Raw genomic sequence first — 12209 nt, 5'->3', positions numbered from 1 at the left:
GAAAATTTGCTCTAAACGCATCCTCAAGCTCTTCCCGACTTCCAACAGTGTTTTCTGGGAGGCTTTTAAGCCAATGACGGGCTGGCCCTTTGAGCTTGAGGGGTAGGTATTTTATGGCGTGGAGATCGTCTCCTCTGGCCATGTGTATGTGCAGTATATAATCTTCTATCCAGACTCCAGGGTTTGTTGTTCCATCATAGGCCTCTATGTTTATGGGTTTAAATCCTGCTGGGAATTCATGGTCCAGCACCTCATCGGTGAAACATAGTGGGTGTGCAGCGCCCCTATATTTGTGTGTGCCGCTATCATCGGGCACTTGACGTGTTGCCTTGCTTCTTGGGGCCTTCTGCTTTGGCCCGTAGATGGACCTGGCTGGGCCATCTATCCTTCCAAGTTCGTTGGTTGGTTTATGTGTGGCGCCGCTGTCAGAATTTGGCCTATCATCTGGCCGTCTATCCAACCAGGCAGCCCCTTTATTTTTGGACGGTGGAGGCTCTATGGCCTCCTAGTCGAATTCTGGTAGCAGCTTGCGCTTCGGGTAGCTCTTTGATTGGTGGCCATTGCCGTACTTATCTGCGGTTTTGAGCACTTTGCTCCATCTCATTCTGAGTGTGTCTTCCGCTGTATTGAGCCTCCGTTTTTCCTTCTTCAGGCTTCTTGCAGTACTGACGAGTCTTTTCCAAAGGTTCTTGCTCTCCGGCGGCGTGTCCGGCATGAGGTCGTCCGGGCAGTTGTTTTTGCCGGGCCTGGACTGATTATCTGACTCGTCATGTTCGGACGGTTGCTTATCTGCATGTTCGTCGTCCGCTTGTGAGCCCTGCCGTATTGCGGGCTCCTTGGGAGCGTTGTTGTCGTCGAGGCGGGACTTAGGGCGGCGTCTGCGCCGCCGTTTTGGTCGTTTATCGGCAGGGTCATCTTCTGCCGCTGCCCGTTGGTCCTCGTTATCGCTCTCCTTTGGGGTGTCCACCATATATATGTCATGCGACGAGGTGGTCCTGTCATGCTGTATAAGCTCTGTTTTTTGTTCGTCTCCGGCATCGTCGTCCATAGCGTCGATGTCTTCGGAGTCGTAGTCTAGCATGTCGGTTAGATCGTCGACAGTGGCTACAAAGTGGGTGGTGGGTGGGCTCTGAATTTCTTCGTCGTCCGTACCCCAACCATCCTAGCCATAGTCCGGCCAGGACTCTCCTGATAACGAGAGATGCTTTAGTGAATTCAAGATATCGCCAAAAGGCGAGTATTGGAAGATGTCTGCGGCGGTGAATTCCATAACCGGTGCCCAATCCGGATCGATTGGTAGGGGCGCGGGAGGTTCGGAGTCCGGCAAGGAGTCCGGCGCCTCGGAATCACGAGTTTCGCAGGGGACAAGATTAGTGTTCGGCTCCATCGCCGTGGATGTTGAAGCCCCCAGGGCGGCGTCTATCCACCGGCCCTCGATCTGGGCGATCGGCTCCGGGCTAATGGCCGAAGCGGACCCGTGTGCGGCCACCAAGGCATTGTTCGGTGGCAGAGCTAGATCATGCCCGTCGTCACAGTGCGGCGCGCTTGGCTGTGGCTCGAGTCCGTCGAAGATCGAGTCTCCGCGGACATCGGTCGTGAAGTTTAAGCTTCCAAATCTGACCTGACGGGCAGGGGCATAGCTTTCGATCTGCTCCAGATGGCCAAGTGAATTGGCCCGCAGTGCGAAGCCGCCGAATACGAAGATCTGTCCGGGGAGAAAAGTCTCACCCTGGACAGCGTTGCTGGTTGAAGATGCCATCAAGCCTATCGGTGACGACACAGAGGAACTCTCAATGAAAGCACCAATGTCGGTGTCAAAACCGGCGGATCTCGGGTAGGGGGTCCCGAACTGTGCGTCTAGGCGGATGGTAACAAGAGACGAGGGACACGATGTTTTTACCCAGGTTCGAGCCCTCTTGATGGAGGTAAAACCCTACGTCCTGCTTGATTAATATTGATGATATGGGTAGTACAAGAGTGGATCTACCACGAGATCAAGGAGGCTAAACCCTAGAAGCTAGCCTATGGTATGATTGTTGTAATGTATGTTGTCCTACGGACTAAAGCCCTCCGGTTTATATAGACACCGAAGGAGGCTAGGGTTACACAGAGTCGGTTATAATGGTAGGAGATCTACATATCCGTATTGCCAAGCTTGCCTTCCACGCCAAGGAAAGTCCCATCCGGACACGGGACGGAGTCTTCAATCTTGTATCTTCGTAGTCTTGGAGTCCGGCAGATAATGATAGTCCGGCTGTCCGGACACCCCCTAGTCCAGGACTCCCTCACCCACCCACCACCCACTTTGTAGCCACTGTCGACGATCTAACCGACATGCTAGACTTCGACTCTGAAGCCATCGACGGTATGGACGACGATGCTGGAGACGACCAAGAACCAGCGCCTACCGAGCACTGGAAGGCCACCTCAACTCATGATGTATATATGGTGGACACCCCAAAAGGAAGCGATAACGAGGAACAACGGGATGCGGCAAAGGATAATTCCGCCTAAAAACAACCAAAATGGCAACGCAGGCGCCGCCCTAAGTCCCGCCTCGACAACAACAGCACTCCTAATGACCCAGCAATAGAGCAGGGCAAACCAGTGGGCGACGAACATGCAACCAAGCAACCATCCGAACAGGATGAATCGGATAATCAATCCATCCCCGGCGAAAACAACAGTCCAGACGATCTCACGCCGGACACACCACCGGAGCATAAGAACCTTCACAAAAGACTTGTCGCCACTGCAAGAAGTCTGAAGAAACAGAAACGGAAGCTCAAAACAGCGGAAGACATACTCAGGATGAGATGGAGCAAAGTACTCAAGACCGCGGACAAATATGGCAACAGCCACCAAACAAAGAGCTACCCGAAGCGCAAGCTACTGCCCGAATTCGACGAGGAGGCCGTAGAGCCCCCACAGTCAAAAAGCAAAGAGGCCGCCCGGCCGGATAGACGACCAAATGACAGGCCAAAAGCGACAAGCGGCGCCACACACAAGCCGACACATGATCCTCGCAAAACAGATGGCCCGGTCAGGTCCATTTATGGGCCAAAAAAGAGGGGCCCAGGAAGCAACACAACACAACGAGTGTTCGAAGATAACGGCACACCCAAGTACAGGGGCGCCACACACCCACTATGTTTCACCGATGAGGTGTTGGATCATGAATTTCCAGCGGGGTTCAAGCCCGTAAACATAGAAGCATACGACGGAACAACAGACCCAGGAGTCTGGATTGAGGATTACATCCTGCACATACATATGGCTAGAGGAGACGATCTCCACGCCATAAAATATTTGCCCCTCAAGCTCAAAGGGCCAGCTCGGCATTGGCTCAAAAGCCTCCCAGAAAATACCATTGGAAGTTGGGAAGAGCTCGAGGACGCATTTAGAGCAAATTTTCAGGGGACTTATGTCCGCCCTCCGGATGCAGACGACCTAAGTCACATAACCCAACAGCCCGGAGAGTCAGCGCGCAAATTCTAGAACAGGTTCCTCACCAAAAAGAACCAAATAGTCGACTGTCCGGACGCCAAAGCCTTAGCAGCTTTCAAACATAACGTCTGAGACGAATGGCTCGCAAGACACCTCGGCCAGGAAAATCCAAGAACAATGGCCGCGCTAACAAGCCTCATGACCCGCTTTTGCGCGGGGGAAGATAGCTAGCTAGCAAGATGCAGCACCAGCGATCCGAGTACATCCGAGATCAGAGATGGAAACGGAAAATCACGGCGCAGAAAGGAACAGCGCCGAAATAAAGAAAAAAGCCCAAAGAACACAGCGGTCAACGCCGGATTCAAAAGCTCGCGGCCGAACAATAAAACACTGCCTCTTAAGGACAACAGTGACGAGCTATCCAACCTAAACAAAATTTTGGATCGGATATGTCAAATCCACAGTACTTCCGGGAAGCCTGCAAACCACACCCACCGAGATTGTTGGGTTTTCAAACAGTCCGGCCGACTCAACGCCGAACACAAGGGTCTCGATGCGCCAAGCGAGGATGACGATGAACCCCACCAGCAGAACGCCAGAAAACAAAAGACTTTCCCACAAGAAGTCAAAACAGTAAACTCACTTCATGTGATAATACGGAACAATAGTGCGGCACCCGCTAAAGCACGCGTCGCACGGTCCACCCCAGCAGAACCCCGAGATTGGATGTTAAAACCAATTACTTTCGACCACCTGGACTATTCCAGAAGTATTCGAAACGCAGGATGGACTGCTCTAATATTGGATCCTATAATCGACGGACTAAAATTTACACAAGTCCTGATGGATGGCGGCAGCGATTTAAACCTGCTATATCCGGACACAATCCGCAAGTTGGGGATAGACCCCACTAAAATTCACCATAGCCACACTTCCTTCAAAGGAGTGACGCCAGGCCCTTACGCCAAGTGCATGGGCTCCTTACTACTAGAAGTTGTGTTCGGATCACCCGACAACTTCCGTCGCGAAAAGCTAATCTTCCATGTCGCCCCATTTAAAAGTAGCCATCAAGCACTGTTGGGACGTAAAGCTTTCGTCCGCTTTAACGCAATACCGCACTACGCGTCTCTTACACTTAAAATGCCCGGTCCACGCGGCATCATCTCATTAAAAGGTCGTTCAAGACCCCGGACACGGCTAGACGAGTCTGGCATAAATAAACTAGGGGCTCCCTAGCCGCACACCCCTTCACAAGGGGTTGTGCGTATAAACAATAAAGAGCTAATAAAAGCTCCGCTTTATTCATTCATTCATATTTCGATTTTTAATACATTCTTTGCACAATTTCTTTTCAAACTAAGTTCCTCTCTTTTTACAGATGAACAGCGTGTACACCCGTCCAGGATACGGCACAACGGAGACACAGGCGCAGACGTGCAGCAGGGACCCGTCGCAAGGATTCTTTTCAGATTAAGACCCTGCGTAGACCTTTCTTATTGTCTCTTGTTGATTCACATCCCACGGTTTTTTACCATAACCAACGAGGAGGCTGGCGTTTTGGCATCGGCCGCGCTAGAAATTCTTGCCCGTACCTGGACACTAGGGGCTTAGGGCATTGTTCTACCCGTTATCATAAAGACCGAATACCTTAGGGAGTGTTCGGCGTCTCGAGTTAGGCCTTATATGCATCAGCTCCGAATCATGTCTTTGGTCAAATGTTGGGTTTGCCCGGCTCCTGTGTTTTGCTGCCTTACATTCCGTATCATCGGCTAACACGGCACCAGGAGAACTACTTCGATTGTGCCCTGGTTCGGCCGGGTGAGCACCTCAGTAGAGAAAGCCGAAAACTGACTGTCATGATACAGCGAGAGACTGGTCAACCACTCGATCGACTACCGGAATGTTTAGAATTCCTCCGCTTTGACGAAGGACCGTTTCCCGGTCAGGCACATACGCGCCCCGACTTCGGAGAGCGCGGTGCCCCTAGGGGCTATATCATAGCCCCATCCTCGAACTCCTATGGCTAAGTGAAAGTGATAAAGCATTATAGTCCGGTTGCCTTGTTTGCTACGCTACCACCTCCTTCATAGGACCGAGACGTCGGATTAAGTGTGAAAATGCGCTATTTTTGCAAACACCCCCGCACCTTGTGCGTGGGGGCTGAAGCCGAGGACTGTCATCTTTCAGGTTATACACACGTATACATAAACGGCCGCACAGGAGATATTTCAATACTTGAAACGCACAAGTACAAAAAGCGCTTATATTATAAACATCGTTTTACAAACCATAAAGTTCATTTGAACATGACATTCTTTGAGCACTGCGACTCTATTACACGGGCACCACGCAGAACTTCCCCAAAATAGTGCTCGGCGGGTAACCGGCTCTTGTCCGAACCCTGGGTCGCAACAACGGTGGCATCCATCTCCGTCCAGTATGTCTTCACACGGGCGAGGGCCATCCGTGCACCCTCTATGCAGGCCGACCGCTTCATCGCCTTGATATGCGGCACCGCCCCAAGGAATTGCTGCAATAAGCCAAAATAACTCTTCGGCTTGGGCCTATCCGGCCAGACATGAGCCACGATATCCGTCATGGCAAGTCCGGACAATTTATTCAGCTCAGCCCACTCGGCCAACCGATCAGTCAGCGGAAGTGAACGCTCCGGACTATGGAATTGACACCAAAAAAGCTCTTCTGTCTCGTGATCCTTTTGACTTCGGAAGTGCACAACAGCATCTGTCGCACTCGCCGCTAAGTCCATATAAGGATCCTTCGGACCCCACAGCTGGCCAAGCTGAGCGCACTTCGGATCTGTAAACCTCCTGCGCAGCAGAAAGGGCTTGCCAGCCACAATATCTCCGGCCTGGCGCAGCTCCTCCTTTATAGCCCGCATTGCAGAACGGGCATCCTTGGCTTCGGCAGTGGCCTTCCTCAGGTCTTCTTGCTCCGCTCGGCGTTCTTTTTCAAGAACCTCATAGCGGTTGGTAGCATCTTTCAACTTCACGGCCATTTCGGCCATCCCCTCCCTGCTTCGGCAGTGAGCAGCCCTTTCGGCTTCTAGCTCTTCGGCCGCCCTTAAGGCAGCCGCATCACTCCTTTTGGCCTGCTCCTTGGCTCGAGCAAGTTCTGCCCGAAGGCTCTCCACAGCAACGGCACCATCTGCATTGAGCACACATGTTGTAAGGAGTGGGCTTCAGCTCCCTTACTAGGTGACCACGAAAAAAAAACTTACCTTGCGACTCGTCAAGTCGCTTGTTGACTAGCGCGATGTCCGCATCCGCAACATCGAGTTGCCGCTTTAGTTCGGCAACTCCATCAGTCCGGCTGGCCACCAGACTATCCGACACCTGCATAGGAAAGGCGAAAATCAATACCTGCGATTTTGATCATCGGCACGCTGTCGCTCTCGACAACCTACCGAGTCTCAGGGGCTACTATCCATACAGGGTGCACTTTATATGTAAAACTGTCAAAAGGTATGTCATTTTTACGTACCTCAAACCCCGCCAGCAAGCTTCTGACGGCATCATGCAACCCGCCTTCGGCGGACGAAATTCTTCCAATCACCATACTCATCAATGTATGGTGATCTTCTGAGATAGACGCCCTCTCAAGCAGATCCTTCAGCTCCCCCGGCCGTACACCAGTTGGCGCCGAACTCTTCGGCCCTGCCGGACTTGGGGATACCCTCCGTGATGACACCTCAGGGTTGTCCGCTCCACCTGACGGTGCGGCGGATGGTGGCGTCTCGCTCTCCATCATCTCCGGACGAAGATCCCCCGAAGACGAGCTCATCTGAGAAGGACGGAGATCCGAACTACAAGGTAAAAACTTAAGTTATCCTCAGAAGCACAAATAGGGATGTCCCTTATTACAAACTCTACTTTTTCTACTTACGGCTCGCTCGAGGGCTGATTCCTTAGGGGAGACAGTGCGGCCGGGGCCTCCCCAGACGTAGGACCCTCTGGTGAAGATCTCTTCCCCCGCTTCGGGGCCTTGGCCTCCGGGTTTTCGGAAGCGGTCCTCTTCTCCCCTTGGAAGGAGGGATTCTCGATCCCCCCTTTCTCAAAAGCCTCCTTGGTAGAGGCGGTAGTTCCTCTGTTCTCCCCTTCGCCTTCTTCTGAAGGCGCAACCTCCAGCATCCTGACCAGCACAGGATCCGGCGCGGTCTCTGGGAGGGGGCCGGACACCGTATCAGTTTTGCTTGCGCTATCCACTCCTGTTCAGAGGACAGTTGGTTAAAAGGCGAATCGTAGAAATGCAAACAAACGATATGTCCGGACACAGAGCTACTTACTTGTGTATCCGGGCGATTGCAGCTTAGGCCGGCGTCCTCGGTCAATTCCGGACACACCTCTTGTGATCCGAAGAACAATTTGTACATATCCACGGGTGTCGTACCCATGAAGTGTTGGAGAATTCGTGGTCCCTCCGAATTAAATTCCCACAGCTGGAGAGGACGACGTTTGCAGGGCAGGAGACGCCTAATCAGCATGACCTGCATCACCACGACCAGATCAATCTCCCTCGCTTGGAGGTCTCGAATCCGGTCCTGCAATAGGGGCACGTCCTTTGACGGCCCCCAGTTGAGCCCTTGGTTGACCCATGACATCAGCCGTCGTGGAGGTCCCGAGTGGAAGATGGGCGGCTGCTTCTGCCTGCTGCCCCTGGGAGCGGTAATATAAAACCACTCCTGTTGCCACAAGCCGAGCTCCTCTTGGGAAGAGCCCTCGGGCCATGGAGCATCGGCCGTCCTGTTTACAACTGCCCCACCGCACTCTGCTTCGCGCCCCTCGATCATCTTCGGCTCCATGTTAAAAGTTTTGAGCCACAAACCAAAGTGGGGGGTAGTGCGGAGGAAGGCCTCGCAGACGACAATGAATGACGAGATGTGGAGGATGGACTCCGGAGCCAAGTCATGGAAATCCAACCCGTAGTAAAACATGAGCCCTCTCACAAAAGGATCCATCGGGAAGCCTAAACCCCGACGGAGGTGGGACACGAACATGACGCTTTCGCCGGGCTCGGGAGTGGGAATGACTTGCCCTTTGGCGGGCAGCCTATGCGAATCTCGTAGGTCAAATACTTGGCTTCTCTCAGCTTTTGCACGTCCTCTTCCGTAACGGAGGAGGGCATCCACCGGCCCTGAAGGTCGGATCCGGACATCGTTGAAGGTCCGAGGCGCTCGAACCTGAGGCTCTGGGTGTTGGAACTCGGGGCGAGGGGCAGATTCGATTGAGGATTGAAGAAAAGAAACAAGCCCTTGTCCCATTATAAAGAGGGAGAATACCAAGGGCCATCTCCGTGACCGTTTGGGACTCGCCTTCGATAGAGGAGGCGTGGCTACGGGCGCGGTTGGGTTACCCACGTCCGTATTGATGGGAATCCCGGAATAAGGGGAACACGATCTCTGCTTCGACAAGACGTGCCAAGGAAACTGCTTCGCTAAACGCGCTGAGGTGGTATAATAAAAATGATTTAAGTAAAGGCTTGGTGGTGGTGTGACCTCATGCCACAAAGTACGTCAGTAGATTGAGCTTGTCTACATATCATTCTCTCTACGGTGGTATGTGGAATTTATTTTGCAGAGCCGGACACTATCCTGGTGTTCACACTCTTCTATGATTAATTCGGAGGAGGAACCCGCCTTGCAATGCCGAACAATATGCGCGTCGGACTCATCGTCATTGAAGCCTGGTTCAGGGGCTACTGAGGGAGTCTTGGACTAGGGGGTGTCCGGATAGCCGGACTATCATCATCGGCCGGACTCCAAGACTATGAAGATACAAGATTGAAGACTTCGTCCCGTGTCCGGATGGGACTTTCCTTGGCGTGGAAGGCAAGCTTGGCGATACGGATATGTAGATCTCCTACCATTGTAACCGACTCTGTGTAACCCTAGCCCTCTCCGGTGTCTATATAAACCGGAGGGTTTTAGTCCGTAGGATGAACATCCATTACAACAATCATACCATAGGCTAGCTTCTAGGGTTTAGCCTCCTTGATCTCGTGGTAGATCCACTCTTGTACTACCCATATCATCAATATCAATCAAGCAGGAGTAGGGTTTACCTCCATCGAGAGGGCCCGAACCTGGGTAAAAACATCGTGTCCCTTGTCTCCTGTTACCATCCGCCTAGACGCACAGTCCGGGACCCCCTACCCGAGATCCGCCGGTTTTGACACTGACAGACATGCTGACCAAGGTAGCTCACCTCATTCCCATCCGAACCACCTACCGAGCCGATCAACTCACACAGTTATACTTGTCCATAATAGTCAGTTTGCATGGAGTACCAAGAACTATCACTTTCGACAGAGGGTCTCTCTTCGCCTCAGCATTCTGGTCACGTCTCCATCAAGCCTTGGGGACCGCTCTCAGGTATAGCATAGCCTATCATCCTCAGACAGGACGGGCAGATTGAGCGAGTAAATCAAATACTCGAAGATATGCTCCGAGCATGTGCTTTGGCCCAAGGACCCAAGTGGGAATATTGCCTGCCTTATGCTGAGTTCTCCTACAACAACTGTTTCCAGATCAACCTCAAGATGTCACCATTTGAAGCTCTGTATGGCCGTAAGTATCACACTCCGCTAAACTAGTCTCAAACCAGAGATATCCGCATTTTTGGGACCGATTTAATGATGGAGGCTGAAAAGCAAGCCAAAGAGATTTGCGATAGACTACAATTGGCTAAGTCCCGACAAAAGAGCTACTATGATTCAAAGCATCGACCGATCAGTTTTGAACCCGGAGAATATGTGTACCTCAGAGTCACCCCGATGAAAGGAGTTAAAAGATTCCAAACTCGAGGAAAGATTGCACCCAGATATATTGGTCCGTTCCTAGTTATGTCCAGAGTTGGTACCGTGGCTTATCAGTTGGAATTACCCTCGGAATTGTCAGAAGTGCACAATGTGTTCCATGTCTCATAGTTGAGAAGGTGTATCTCGCCACCCGAGAAAAGGACTAATATGGCAGAGATAGAGCTTGCTAAGGATTTAACCTATGAGGAGAAACCGTTCTGGATATTGGATGAGATGGAAAGGGTCACCCGCAGTAAGGCAATCAAATTTTATAAGGTACAGTGGGAGCATCATACTGAGGAAGAAGCAACTTTGGAAAGAGATGACTTTTTAAAGGCAGCTTATCCAGAATTGTTTTCCCGAGCAATCGAATCTCGAGGATGAGATTCATCCTAAGTGGGGGAGGTTTGTGACATCCTGGTTTTTGCCCTCTTTCTTTTTCTGGATTTCATTGCCATTTGATTTGAATTTGGAGTTTTGAATCAACTCAGTTGGACTTAATCACTTGGGCATGTCCTTGATGTTCACCCAAGTGACGCACCTCTCTTTCACACACATCATTTCCTCTCTGATATATCCCAAAATAGCCATAGGAATATTTTTCATAAATGAAAAATATTCATTTCCCTCTCTGAAAATCACTTCAGCAACTTATGCTCCAAAGCAACCCTCATTTTTCTTGGCCATAAAAATCTGAGAAAATCCCTGAATATTCTTTGAACCTTGCCACACCTCCCTGTGCAAAAATATTTCATAGTTCTTTGGAATATTTTTGCTACAGAAAATCTTTTCTATTCTGACCAGAAAATGCACTTTACAAAGGAAGTGTATTTTTCCTTGATCCAATGAAGCTAAAAAATTTAGGGCTTCATTACCCTCCTAAGAAACCCTTAACCTCCAAAGATCAGCCCTAAAACCCTTCTAGAATTCTCTCATTTAACCTCACGAGTCCAAAAACTTGCCAAGATGATACACTCACGCATAGCCCACCTGTGATCAACTCAAGACCTTGGAGCAACCCAAACCATCAAGGACTACACGCCAAACATGAATTTAATGCACGGCGTGGCTGTATGCCATAGTTCACGCGGTGACCACGCATGTGCACCATGCCAGGCTGCTTGTCGATGCGCTCTGGATGCCGCCGATGCTCCTATTGTGCGCATGCTCGCTTCCCTGCTCACCGCACCTTACCAAACCCCACCACCATCATTGTCTCGACACCCTTAACTCCGCCCTGGCACTCACCGATGTCGGAGCTCGCCGCAGCGAGCATGGGCATGATGCGGCCAACCATACAGTGCGCCCGTGCGCCTGCTCTCGTTGCCACCCACCTCCTGTGCTCGTCCCCGCTCGCCCACAGTGGCCGCGTGAGCCATGGCTGCTTCTCCCCCTCTCACTGACGCCATTCTTCGTGGGGCTTCGTCTCCAGAGAACTCCGGCGGAGCACCGAGCCCCCTCCTCCCTCGCCTATAAATAGAGCCCCTCTCGGCCTCTCCGGGCATGACCTCACACTCACATACTCACCACGACTTTGTAGATAGCCGCAGCCGGCCGGGCAGGCCTCTGACCGTCGTTCCCAATCGGAGTTTGCCGGCGATCCACTCCATTGCTTCCCACCTCTCCAGAGCTGCTCGAGCTCGACTAGCTTCTCTGGCATGTCCCTAGTGAACCTATGGTGCGTGCTGGTGCAGTTGGAGCCCCTGGACTCGCCTCAGCTCGTCATCTTCTTCCTCTCCGGTGAACCCCGATCGCAGTCGCCGCTGGAGGCCAAGATTCTGAGCCCCTCCATCCACCCCTAGCCACGTTTCGGGTACGTACTGGCTCCCCATAGTCTTGCGCATCCATCCCCCAACCACGGCGGTGGCCGACCTCTCCTCACCGTAGAATCGCCGGCACATCGCCGCCCTCCTCTGTTTCTCCCTCTCTCTCTCTCTCTCTCTCTCTCT

Source organism: Triticum dicoccoides, chromosome 7B (assembly GCF_002162155.2).
Source record: "Triticum dicoccoides isolate Atlit2015 ecotype Zavitan chromosome 7B, WEW_v2.0, whole genome shotgun sequence".
NCBI lineage: Eukaryota > Viridiplantae > Streptophyta > Magnoliopsida > Poales > Poaceae > Triticum > Triticum dicoccoides.
This window is presented reverse-complemented; position numbering follows the sequence as displayed.